The sequence below is a fragment of the Orbicella faveolata genome, unplaced genomic scaffold (assembly GCF_042242905.1).
Source record: "Orbicella faveolata isolate gen_17 unplaced genomic scaffold, um_ofav_v1 contig_12, whole genome shotgun sequence".
In the NCBI taxonomy this organism is placed as follows: domain Eukaryota; kingdom Metazoa; phylum Cnidaria; class Anthozoa; order Scleractinia; family Merulinidae; genus Orbicella; species Orbicella faveolata.
The window spans coordinates 25,490,001-25,500,090 of record NW_028301539.1 but is presented as its reverse complement, the minus strand read 5'-3'; the positions used below and the strand labels follow the sequence as shown (position 1 = coordinate 25,500,090).

Sequence of the window (10,090 nt, the reverse complement as noted above, 5' to 3'; positions counted from 1 at the left end):
TAGCAAAATCTCGAACTTGACGATTACAGAGCTGTTTTATTCACATATTCTTAATGTGAAGAGAAGTTCCCTTCATACAAGAAGTTTCAGGCGCATACACTTCTCCGTTTCTAGACACAGATGGACTAAAAGTGGCTTAACGGGCCCGAAAGGTTTCCGGGGATTTCGAGAAACGGACCCCAGGTCCGCAAATGATCCCGGCCCGCAAATGGTCCCCGGACCGGAAATGGTCGCCTAGCAATAAAAGATGGCAATGTATGGACTCAGGAATTTGGACACAGTTAATCTAAAATTTAAATAATTGATTTTTTTAATGGTGTGAAACTTAGAAAACCGTGAATACTTTGATTTGATTCTGAAAGGTACCGTTTATTGTGTACTGAACCCTGACTGAACCAATCAGAACAAAGTTTAGGATACACGAGAAAACCTCAAAACCACAACTGGTTGCAGCTGCTGTTTGAGGTTTGATTTAGTTGGCTTTTTGTCCTTGCTACACAATAATATTCCATAAATATTTCTGGTTTTCACGTTTTTTTGTTTTTTTTTTTTAGTTTCACAGTAATAATACAATATTTTGATACATCAGTTACTATATGTAACGCAAGCAAAATTTGCAGTATTAACGATTTTAATGGAAATTTCACAACTTTGAAAATGATATCCAGCGTCACGAAATCTTGTGTTTAAAATTTGTGGTATAGCTTGGTCCTTCGAGAATTCCCAAGTGAATTGACTACATTTTCTCTTAACTTTCGGTACAGAAGAGATTATTGACAGTAAAATTGCTCGAGCAAAAGCGACAGCTCTATTCGTATGGCATGCAAATAAATCTATCGAAAGAACATTGCCGTAACTTGCATGGAAGCCCGTGTCTATTAAGGACGCAGGTATAAAAAGTGTACGGGGAAAAGTTCTAAGCGGTGAATTAGATAGCAGAGGCTCCGAATCGAAATCATTGTAGGTTTGTACCAGGATACGAGCCATGTTCACCTTCACCGTCGTTCTGTTCTATAAGTTCCAACATTCTTGTGTTTCATTCTCAACTGAAAAAATGACTTTGTTTCTGCACATTCCAGGTTCGGTTTTGCCCATCCAATTTACGCAACATTACAGCGCGCAGTAAGCTCTCCAAAACACAATTAGAGGATCGGATACCCATGTAAAACCACGCCGAATTCGTTGTTTTCAAACTGATCGAGGCTACCATTTTGATTATTCATTGATCAGGCCTTCCTTCGAGCCCATAAGGAGTAGCACCTAACAACTTTACTTTTGAAATTTAACTGACTGGAGAGTCACGCGGTGAAATATGTTACGTGACCTCTGTTTTTATACTCCAATCCAGAGAATTTTCTCGCTTTCGGGTATGAAGTTGTACTTTCGATACAGGTTCTTATAATTATCATTCGGCCTCTTGTTTTTCGCCAAAATCATCACACAGAATCCTCTTAAGCAACAGAAAAGGGACAATTTTCCTACTCACTCAGACAGATCATATTTCAGCTGATTAATTGTATATTCCGAAATACATTGCGGCTCAGCTGAGTCACAAATGATCTCCGCCAACTTAAATTCGACTTTAATTTCCAGCTATCCTCTCCGAGATATTTCGTTTTCTAGTAAAGAGTTAGCTTTTGTCATAGTTAGATAGTTCTACCAACTATGCTTTTGTCTTCCACTTTTGTCGTCCATCCTATCTTGCCTAGTTCCTAGGCCTCAATATTTTGCCGCGGTCATTCGTTTCGGGTCACGTGGTCCGGGGCGAAAGGTCCAGGAAGTAGGCAACATACTATCTACAATTTCCACTTTCGGTCGATCAAGGTACGGTTTGTTGCTCATGTCTTTTAAAAGATAAATTAGCAGAACATTTCACTTTCGTTCAGGTAATGTGATAATTTTTCCTGTTTACAGCACGGGCTGCTAGCCCGCTCTCGATTCTGTCGGAGTTCTTACTGTACATCAAGTTAGAACACGGTATGTTATGGCATAGATTCTTCGCTATTCATATTTGTATCTAAAAGTACTTTCAGTGAAAATCAGTTTGAAAACCATACTCAGACAGCGTAATCAGCCAGAAATGTCAGTTCAGATCTGAGTTTGCTTTCCATTGCCATAATCAAACATTGCTACTTCGCCAGTTTGTGCATTTCTGTGCGCTTCTGTTGAAGAGAAAGAGAATTCGAAATCATACAGCTGGCAAACGAAAACTAAGCAAAAGTTTGGCTCAACAAGATAGACCGAGGAAAGCTTTCCGTCTCATTTTGAAGGAGTTTTCGCTTTGGTTGTCTTTTACGCTTACAGAAGCACTTTCAGTATGTAATATATTTCTTGATGAGATAATTACATGTGATGAATACACAACGAGCACTGAGCGCTGAGTTGTGGGATTCAGAGCTTGGCAGTAGGCTTGGCACTCTTTTATTATATTCAACTTTTTACTATTCCACGTTGAAATTTCACAGCAATCAGAGCAAGAATATGTATCGCTTTGTTGCCCATTGAGAATGGACAAGAGAAGTATGCATGCTTACTCAAGCGAAGGAAGTAGACAGAGAGCTTCATTCAAGGTCCTTTAGAAAGCTTAAACACGCACAGTTTAAGTTAATCTACATGGCATTGCTACTAAATACTGGCATCATTTTCCTTGCAAAATGTCGCACAGCAATGTTTCCTTGCAAAACTATGGTAGTTGAAAGCGTAGTCGCACATACCACCATTTAGTGAGTAATGCAGCAACCTCTTAGCTGAACTAGAAATGAATTTAACTTCACTTAGGGCCCGGACGCACTGGGCAAATTTTTGTTTATTTTGCGAAAAAATCTGTCATCAATTCCCTGAGACAAGTGCGTCCGGTGATTTTTAGATCTACCAAATTTTGTCAAGGCTTACCAAACTTCAAAGACGCCGTCGTCCTGCCTTGGAGCAGGACAAATTTTTTGTCAGGCGTGAAACCTGACAGATTTGTCAATTTACACGCCATGATTTGAAGGAAAATGTCAATCAAGAAAATTTGATCTCTATTTTTAGTCGGAGTATTTCAGTTCGAAGCCCGCCAAAATTAAATTTATATTTGCGCGGCAATCAAACGATAAACATGGAAGATTCATACCTCGGTATGCTCCATGACGATCCGTTCGCACACTACAACTATTACGGTTCCCAAGTCTACATTAACGTTCCAGCTGTATCTCCAGGACCAAGCTCTGCTCAATTTGTACATCCGTATGTCCACCCGAGTCAGCCGAGTACAAGTACAAGTGAAAGTTTCACGACTACATGTAATCAAATTGAAAGCAGCCAAGCTGAGGATTCAAGAGCAGACGAGAGCAGAAAAAGGGGCAAAGGTTCAAAGAAACAAGCAGCAAAGTACGACTCGTTTGAGCCAGAGGAAGAGTGGTGATTGTGATTGACACTTGTGGTTAACAAATATTTTGCTGTGATTCAGTGCGCCCACGCTTGACAAATTAAAAATTTGGCAGAGACAAATTTTGTCGAGATTTTTGGAAGGGCCAAACAAATTTTGTCAGTCCAGTGTGTCCGGACCCTTATTATATGGCTAGCACCGTGAGCGAACAAGATGGCAAACCAAATCCTGGGCTGTGATTTGGTACCTGAGTGGGCAACATGGGACTATTTTGTCCTTTCGGGATTACATGCTCTATGTTACGGGATTACAGCTCCCGCTGTTTCTTTATCCCATATAATAAATCCTTTATTGACCAAGCTTGTTTGGTCAAGATGGCTGCATAGTGGCATGTCTTACTTGGCCAATATCCAACCACCTTGACCGAACAAGCTTGGTCAGTACCCAGGGGCAGGGCAGAAGACTCCTGAAATCTTTGTGTAATTATGCATCATCCAACGAAAAATAACGTCACATATGGTCTAAACTACGCTTTGCAGCTCTTTTTACGAAGCAAGAAAATGACGTTTCGATTACTCACGATTTCCCTCTATTTGTAAACCATCAAATTCGTTTCATTTTATGTTAAGGTTGGAAAGATGTTGCAGGCACATTACTTTGACTTTTTAAGCAAAAAATTCGGGAAAAGAGAAAAGTTTATTATTGTTTTGAAGGGAAATAACGGAGAGCATTCTGTCATCGTGTGGCAGATTTTACACATGTGCATAATTGGTGTTCCGACTTTTGGTTCTTATTGTTCATGATTCAGTGATAACACTAAGTGCAGCAATAGCCTATAATGTTAACAACAACCTGGATGAAGTATTGCTGGCCACAGTTTGCAGTGTGTACTACAGGAACATAATTACCAGATGCCGTTTAGTTCCGAAAGTTGCTGTCACCAGAGCTTTTGTTGCTCTTAGCTCATGTGTATAATTTTTGTAGAAGAGACAAGCTGGATCGCATGTTAAAGGTCAGTATCCCATATTCCTACATCTCCCGTTGAAGATTCTTGTATCTTTTTAATAAGATACAGTACATACTGTTGTATATATTGGTACTTTGGGGTCATCGGTCTCTTTTGTGGTCTGTGCTTTTAAAACGCCCAGTAAAAACTTGATTACATGAAAACTTAATTATGTCTTGCTGGAAGCTTACATGTTTATAAGGAACAGTTTATAAATTCGAGGAAGATTTTTAAGTTCTATTCCTCTTTAAAAGTAATTAAATCAATTCAAATCCAAACCATCAGAAGGAATCTGCCATTAAACCTCTAAGATGTGGTCCTGTTTAAGGACTTCCCCTTTCAAAAATTGTGTGGTTGTTCTTTGAAACAACACATCAAAAAGTGGCAGTAAGGACCCATCTATATGGTCTCGGGTAGCCGAGACAACCCTCCCCCTGAGGCAACTTCATCAAGTGTTTATATGTGGAAATGATGTGTTTGTAGGACAAGTCAACATTGATCCTGCACAATTATTCATAACCCTTATTTAATAATCAAATGTGCAAATATCCCTCTTTGTTTGAGTTTCCTTCAGTCACCATCACAATGGGTTTTGCCATGTTAATTTTTCTCTTCTTTAATACAAATTGCTGCTTTAAATCTTATATCTAGGCATTATGTGACACTCTACATGTCAAGAGTTGTCCCAGTTAGGCGATCCAAAGTGTTGATATGAAGAAAAGTTGTCCTGCCTGCCAGGGTTACTTTACCTGCCAAGGGGAGTCAACTTGCGCACCTGAATTGTCTCACCCCCAAGTCTGGTGATCCTCAGGTAAACAGTCTGATGAATTTTGCAAAGAAATAAGTGTAAAGTTAGCTCGGCCTGGGTAACTCGGGAGAAAGGTTGTCCCAGGTGCACAAGACCATATAAACAGGTCCTAAGACCCACGGTGTTATATTTCCACATCTCCTCTACCTCCTCGAACTGATTATGCAAACTATACTTTCCAAAATCTTTATAGGTACAGGTGTTTGACAGTATTGATCATCTTTGCCTCTACAGTGAAACCTCACCTTATGGCCACCCTGTTAACACAGCCACCTTCTTATTATGGCCACTTTATTCTGGCTTAAACAGAAAATCTCAGTCATTTTCTTATTTATTAGTTATATAGTTAGATTTTTGTGGCCCATTGGTGACCAGATTAACAGGGTTCCACTGTAATTTAAAATTGTCAGTGTCAGTTGGTTGTTTTAGAATATTTGCACCTCAGAGATGAAAATGGATTTGGGCTAACCCACAAACCAAAATTTTGGTACATTGTAGGAGTAATTTATGTAATTTACAGTAAGCATCAGGCATTATTTTGTCAGTGAATTCCCATAACTCTTGATTATTTGGAGATGTGTGCCAGTCGCAAATCGCAGATTTTGGTCATAAATAGAGTAAGGGTTTTGGGAAGTAAGCCACGCACCCCCACACATTGTTTCTGGGATGTACCAAACACATTTTTCTAGCAGTTTCTACAGTCTCCCTTAAGTTAAAAAAAAAAAAAAAAAGAAAACCAAAAAAAAAAAATGGTACTTGCTGCCAGGTGCTTTATAAACGTATAACCCTTCCAGAAGCCTTCATGAAGTAATATCAGCTGCCGACAATTATTTTTGCTGCTGATTAAAATTTGTATTAAATTGTACTGAACTGGCACAGATTTAATACACATTTTGTCGCATCTAGTTCACATTTTTTCAGTTTAAAATGCAAATACACATTAAGACTTTACTCAGCAGCAAGGTTAACCTCTTGTATGACCAGTAACAGTATATGGAAAAAATCTATCTTGCTTGGAAGAATGTGTGGAGAGAGCACACAGTGCAGTGCCCTACTGTATGTCTTCTGTTAGGTATTAATCTTAAATTTAGAAGACTTGACCTATATTGATATTTTAGAAATCACAAAAGTGTTGATATCGTAACAACTCTCCTTTAGCTGTGTCATTTCATAATATAGTAGTTTGGTATGTTGTAGCATAGATTACCTTAATTAATTACGTTATTGCACCGGTATCGCAGAGGTCATGGGTTTGAATCCTGTTCACACCTAGTTGTGTATAGTTGCAATAATCAATCGTGTCTTCATAAGTTAATCAATGTATATATGTCTCAGACTTATACTTAAAGTTTGTTTATTTTTTGTTTTTTTTTATTGTGTTGTGCCAGAAAACATACATACCCACCCAAAGAAGGTTATTGAGAATTCCAATGATGGGGAGGATCTCAAAAGCCAAACTTTTTAGGGAAAAGGATGAATCAAAACTGGAATTTCCATAGGGATGGTATGGGGAGATCTCTGTTTAACAAATAAATAATAGGTACAGACTCATAATCTGACATAAATTGCAACATATCCTGACCCACGATATGCCATGGTGTATGACTCTTTCAAGCACCAAGGAAGGCTGGATCATGTGTACTTAAGGCATCTGTTGGTTGAGTATTGGCCACTACTATCGCCCGATATATCGACCGAGAGGCAGTTGACACATTGGCCGATACGTGGTTGATATGTCGACCAAGAGTCAGCCGAGTGTCAGTTGACATGTTATTCAAGTTAATAGACCGTCGGTCAACACTATTGGTCGGTATGTCGGTCGACACTTGGCTGACACCTCGACTGACATGTTGCGATGAACAGTCGCTGGTGTATCGATTGACTGTCGGTGGTATTGGAGATGCAACAGAAGAGTCTCTATCATCTATGAGCAAGGATGCAGCTCAAACTGCCGTCATTTTGAATAGATATCTAATGCAACTTGAGGTCTCGACAAGCATACATGTAGCTGGAAAAAGCAGTCTTTGAGATAGAAGAATGTTACCGGTATGAAAAGTCAAAAACGGATGAGGGCTGCCGAAAAAAGACCCTCTCAAAGGGCTAGAGAAGATTATTTAATGTTTGAGTAGAGAAGATAGAAGTCAGACACAAGAGCCGACCAAATGAGCGTAGTGTTGGCTGAGTGTTGGTGAAGTATCAACCAAGTGTTGGCCGAGTGTCGGTGAGGTATCAGCCCAGTGTCGGCCAACATGCATGGTCATCAATAGTGTCAGTCAACATATTGACTGCGTATTGGTCGATATGTCGGCCAAGTGTCAGTTGACATATCAGCCGATAGTATTGATCAATACACGGCTGCCAGATGCCTTAAGTACACATGATTCAGAAGGCTAGATGGGAGAGGGGAATATTTCAAAATATCATAAATTTAAAAAAAAAATAATTTTCCAAACTCAACCATGTTAGTAGTGTTAGTGCCTAATGAGTGCCTGCAAAGAGATAGTAGTACATTCTTGCAAATATTCTGGGTGTCTCCCACATACCATTTAGATCATTCATTGCCCCAGACAAGTCATGAAATTTATTGTCTAGGTTTTAGGGACCATGGGCCCCTGGGGACAGTGCTTAAAGTACCAGTGTGATGAAATTTGCGGATTTGCTTCATATTATGAGCTTAACAGTTTTGTTGCCATGGCAACAGACTGCGTCCAGACCTTCCTGATATTTTGGACTTTTCTGGCCACCTTTAGAGTTCCATTTTGATATTTGTCATTGGTGCTCTACCTGCATGATTCAGCAAGCATTTATTTTGCAAGGTCAAAATCATGGCCTTGATTAATGTTTTTTGAGCTGAAAAGCACAGAATTATTGAAATTAGGTTAGAGGGGAGTGGAAAAGAGTGAGTTGCCATGGGAACATAATTTTTATAGGCATAAGTGTGTTGCCTGTAGAACCATAAGCCTACCAAGTTTCAATGATCTCTGCTGCATGGTCTCTACTTGATGTAATATAATACTGGTTTGAGTGTATGACATCATCAGTCCTGTCATTTGCATATTTTACACATTTTTCAAACTTAAAGGAGAAGGTCACTCCAAAAAAGTATATTTTTTTTGTCAGTGCTAATAAAAGCCTTGCACTATTAAGTTTAGCTACTCACCGAGGTTTCAGCCCCTAAAGTGCAGGTTTTCCTTGCGAAATTTGTCTCCAAAGAAGCCCAAAATTTGAACATCGTTGCTGCCATTTTGAACAGTACTCAGCAGCTAGGCCACATTTTTGTGATGTCATTCCATCCGAGAGATTTTGTCCAACTGGCTACAAACAAGCCTTTTAACTTACCACTCTGGGTTATGGCTGCTCTTGAGCCATATTATTTTGAGCCAAACATGCTCCAAACTCCGAAATGATAGTATTGAAGATAGTGAAGTGGATAATCACTTGGAAAAATAGATTTTGCTGACCTTATGAAGGATGCCAAGTCAGTTGCGGCTTTTCTCCTTCCTGCCAATGAGTCGAGTTGGACAGAATGACATCACATAAACACAGCCTAGCTGCAAAGACAGTTTCAAAATGGCGGCCTCCATAGTTTCTTTTTTTGAGACTACCGGTGATTTCTACAGGTTAGCGGGCACTTCAAAGTCTGAATGTGTACTTGCTATAGGTGAAGACAAAAATAGGAAGCTTTTTGGAGTGACCTTCTCCTATTAATATCTCCAGACCTAATGTGCTGAAAGTGAAAACAAAATGCAGGTTTGAAAAAATTAGGCAAAAATTATACTTCATATCTTGTTTATTAAGGTGGTAAATGAGCAAATACTCACAACAGAAATAAAAACAAGAAAAGCACTTAATTTCTCTTCAGTTTTTTTTTTCTGAATTTTTCTTGTTAAACTAAAAGTATTTTTTTTCCTGTTAAGATAACACTTTTACCCTGGACTTTTGCTCTGAAACCGTTTTGTCAGGTCACTACCAAACATTGTACTACAGAGAAGGTCATTACTAACAAATTATATTGTTTTACTTTTGTCTAGTTGTTGGTCTTTTTGTGACTGATGGAGGTCTTTAAAGTTCTGAATTGATATTTAATTTTAGTGAATGTCTCATTTAGGGTAAGTCACTGAAACAATAAGATAATAAATTTCTTTGTCTTTTCTTGTTTGGTTACCTCCTGGCATATACACCCCACACCGGCGTACAATGCCATGATTTAGATGATGCTGATGCTGCTGCTTTTCCCATGTTTAACATTACACATTAGAGTATCAGAGAAAGCTGTCCAAGTGTGATTTCTCTACTGGTAATGGAAATTACAATAAAGATATGAAGCCATTCTGGTGTGATTTTATTCCTTGACAGCACAGTGCAACCTAACCAAAAGTTGCATGCTGTAGGAGGTTTACAAAAATTAAATGGAAAAGTTCAGTACATCAATTTTGTACTCCTCTCTCCAAAATATATTTGGTATGTAATATACTGGTAAGAATATAATTTGGAATTTATTTATGGGAAATGTTTCCATTTAAAAATGCAGCTCTGACACAACACATTATATTGACCTACATGTAAGTTAAAAATATACATGTAGTTGCTCTTTTGAAAAAAATAGTTGTTGATTTTTCCTGTTCATTTTATCCTTGCCTGTTTTTATTTTCCCAATAAGCAGTTTCTTGAAAACACATTTTAAGATAAAGCTAGCCACAAAGCTAGCCATAAAAACGATGTTTTGATCTCTCTGAGATCACTTTCAAGACAAAAAAGTGGATTTTATATAATATTTGATTTCTTTTTTTTTTGGGGGGGGGGGGGGGGGGACCTTTTGAGAATTTCCCTACAAATATCACAAGGTACAAGGGAAGATTTAAAAATAAAAGTTGGTGTTACAATGTTATGTTTTAATTATCAGTTTGGG

At 38.5% G+C, this 10,090-nt stretch overlaps 1 protein-coding gene across 4 annotated transcripts in view; it reads left to right on the top strand.

The window, feature by feature from the left end:
- The first annotated feature begins 1,738 nt into the window (after nt 1–1,738).
- The window catches only part of LOC110045999 (uncharacterized), a 23,532-nt gene continuing 15,180 nt past the window's right edge, over nt 1,739–10,090 (top strand). The window contains exons 1-4 of one of the 4 annotated variants that reach the window (XR_016205629.1): nt 1,739–1,824; nt 1,915–1,977; nt 4,176–4,379; nt 5,025–9,510. The gene's annotated coding sequence lies outside the window, so the exon portion shown is untranslated. Of the gene's footprint in view, nt 1,825–1,914; nt 1,978–4,175; nt 9,511–10,090 lie in introns of those variants that run through there. The other 3 variants (XR_016205630.1, XR_016205628.1, XM_089282977.1) reach the window with 3 other exon arrangements.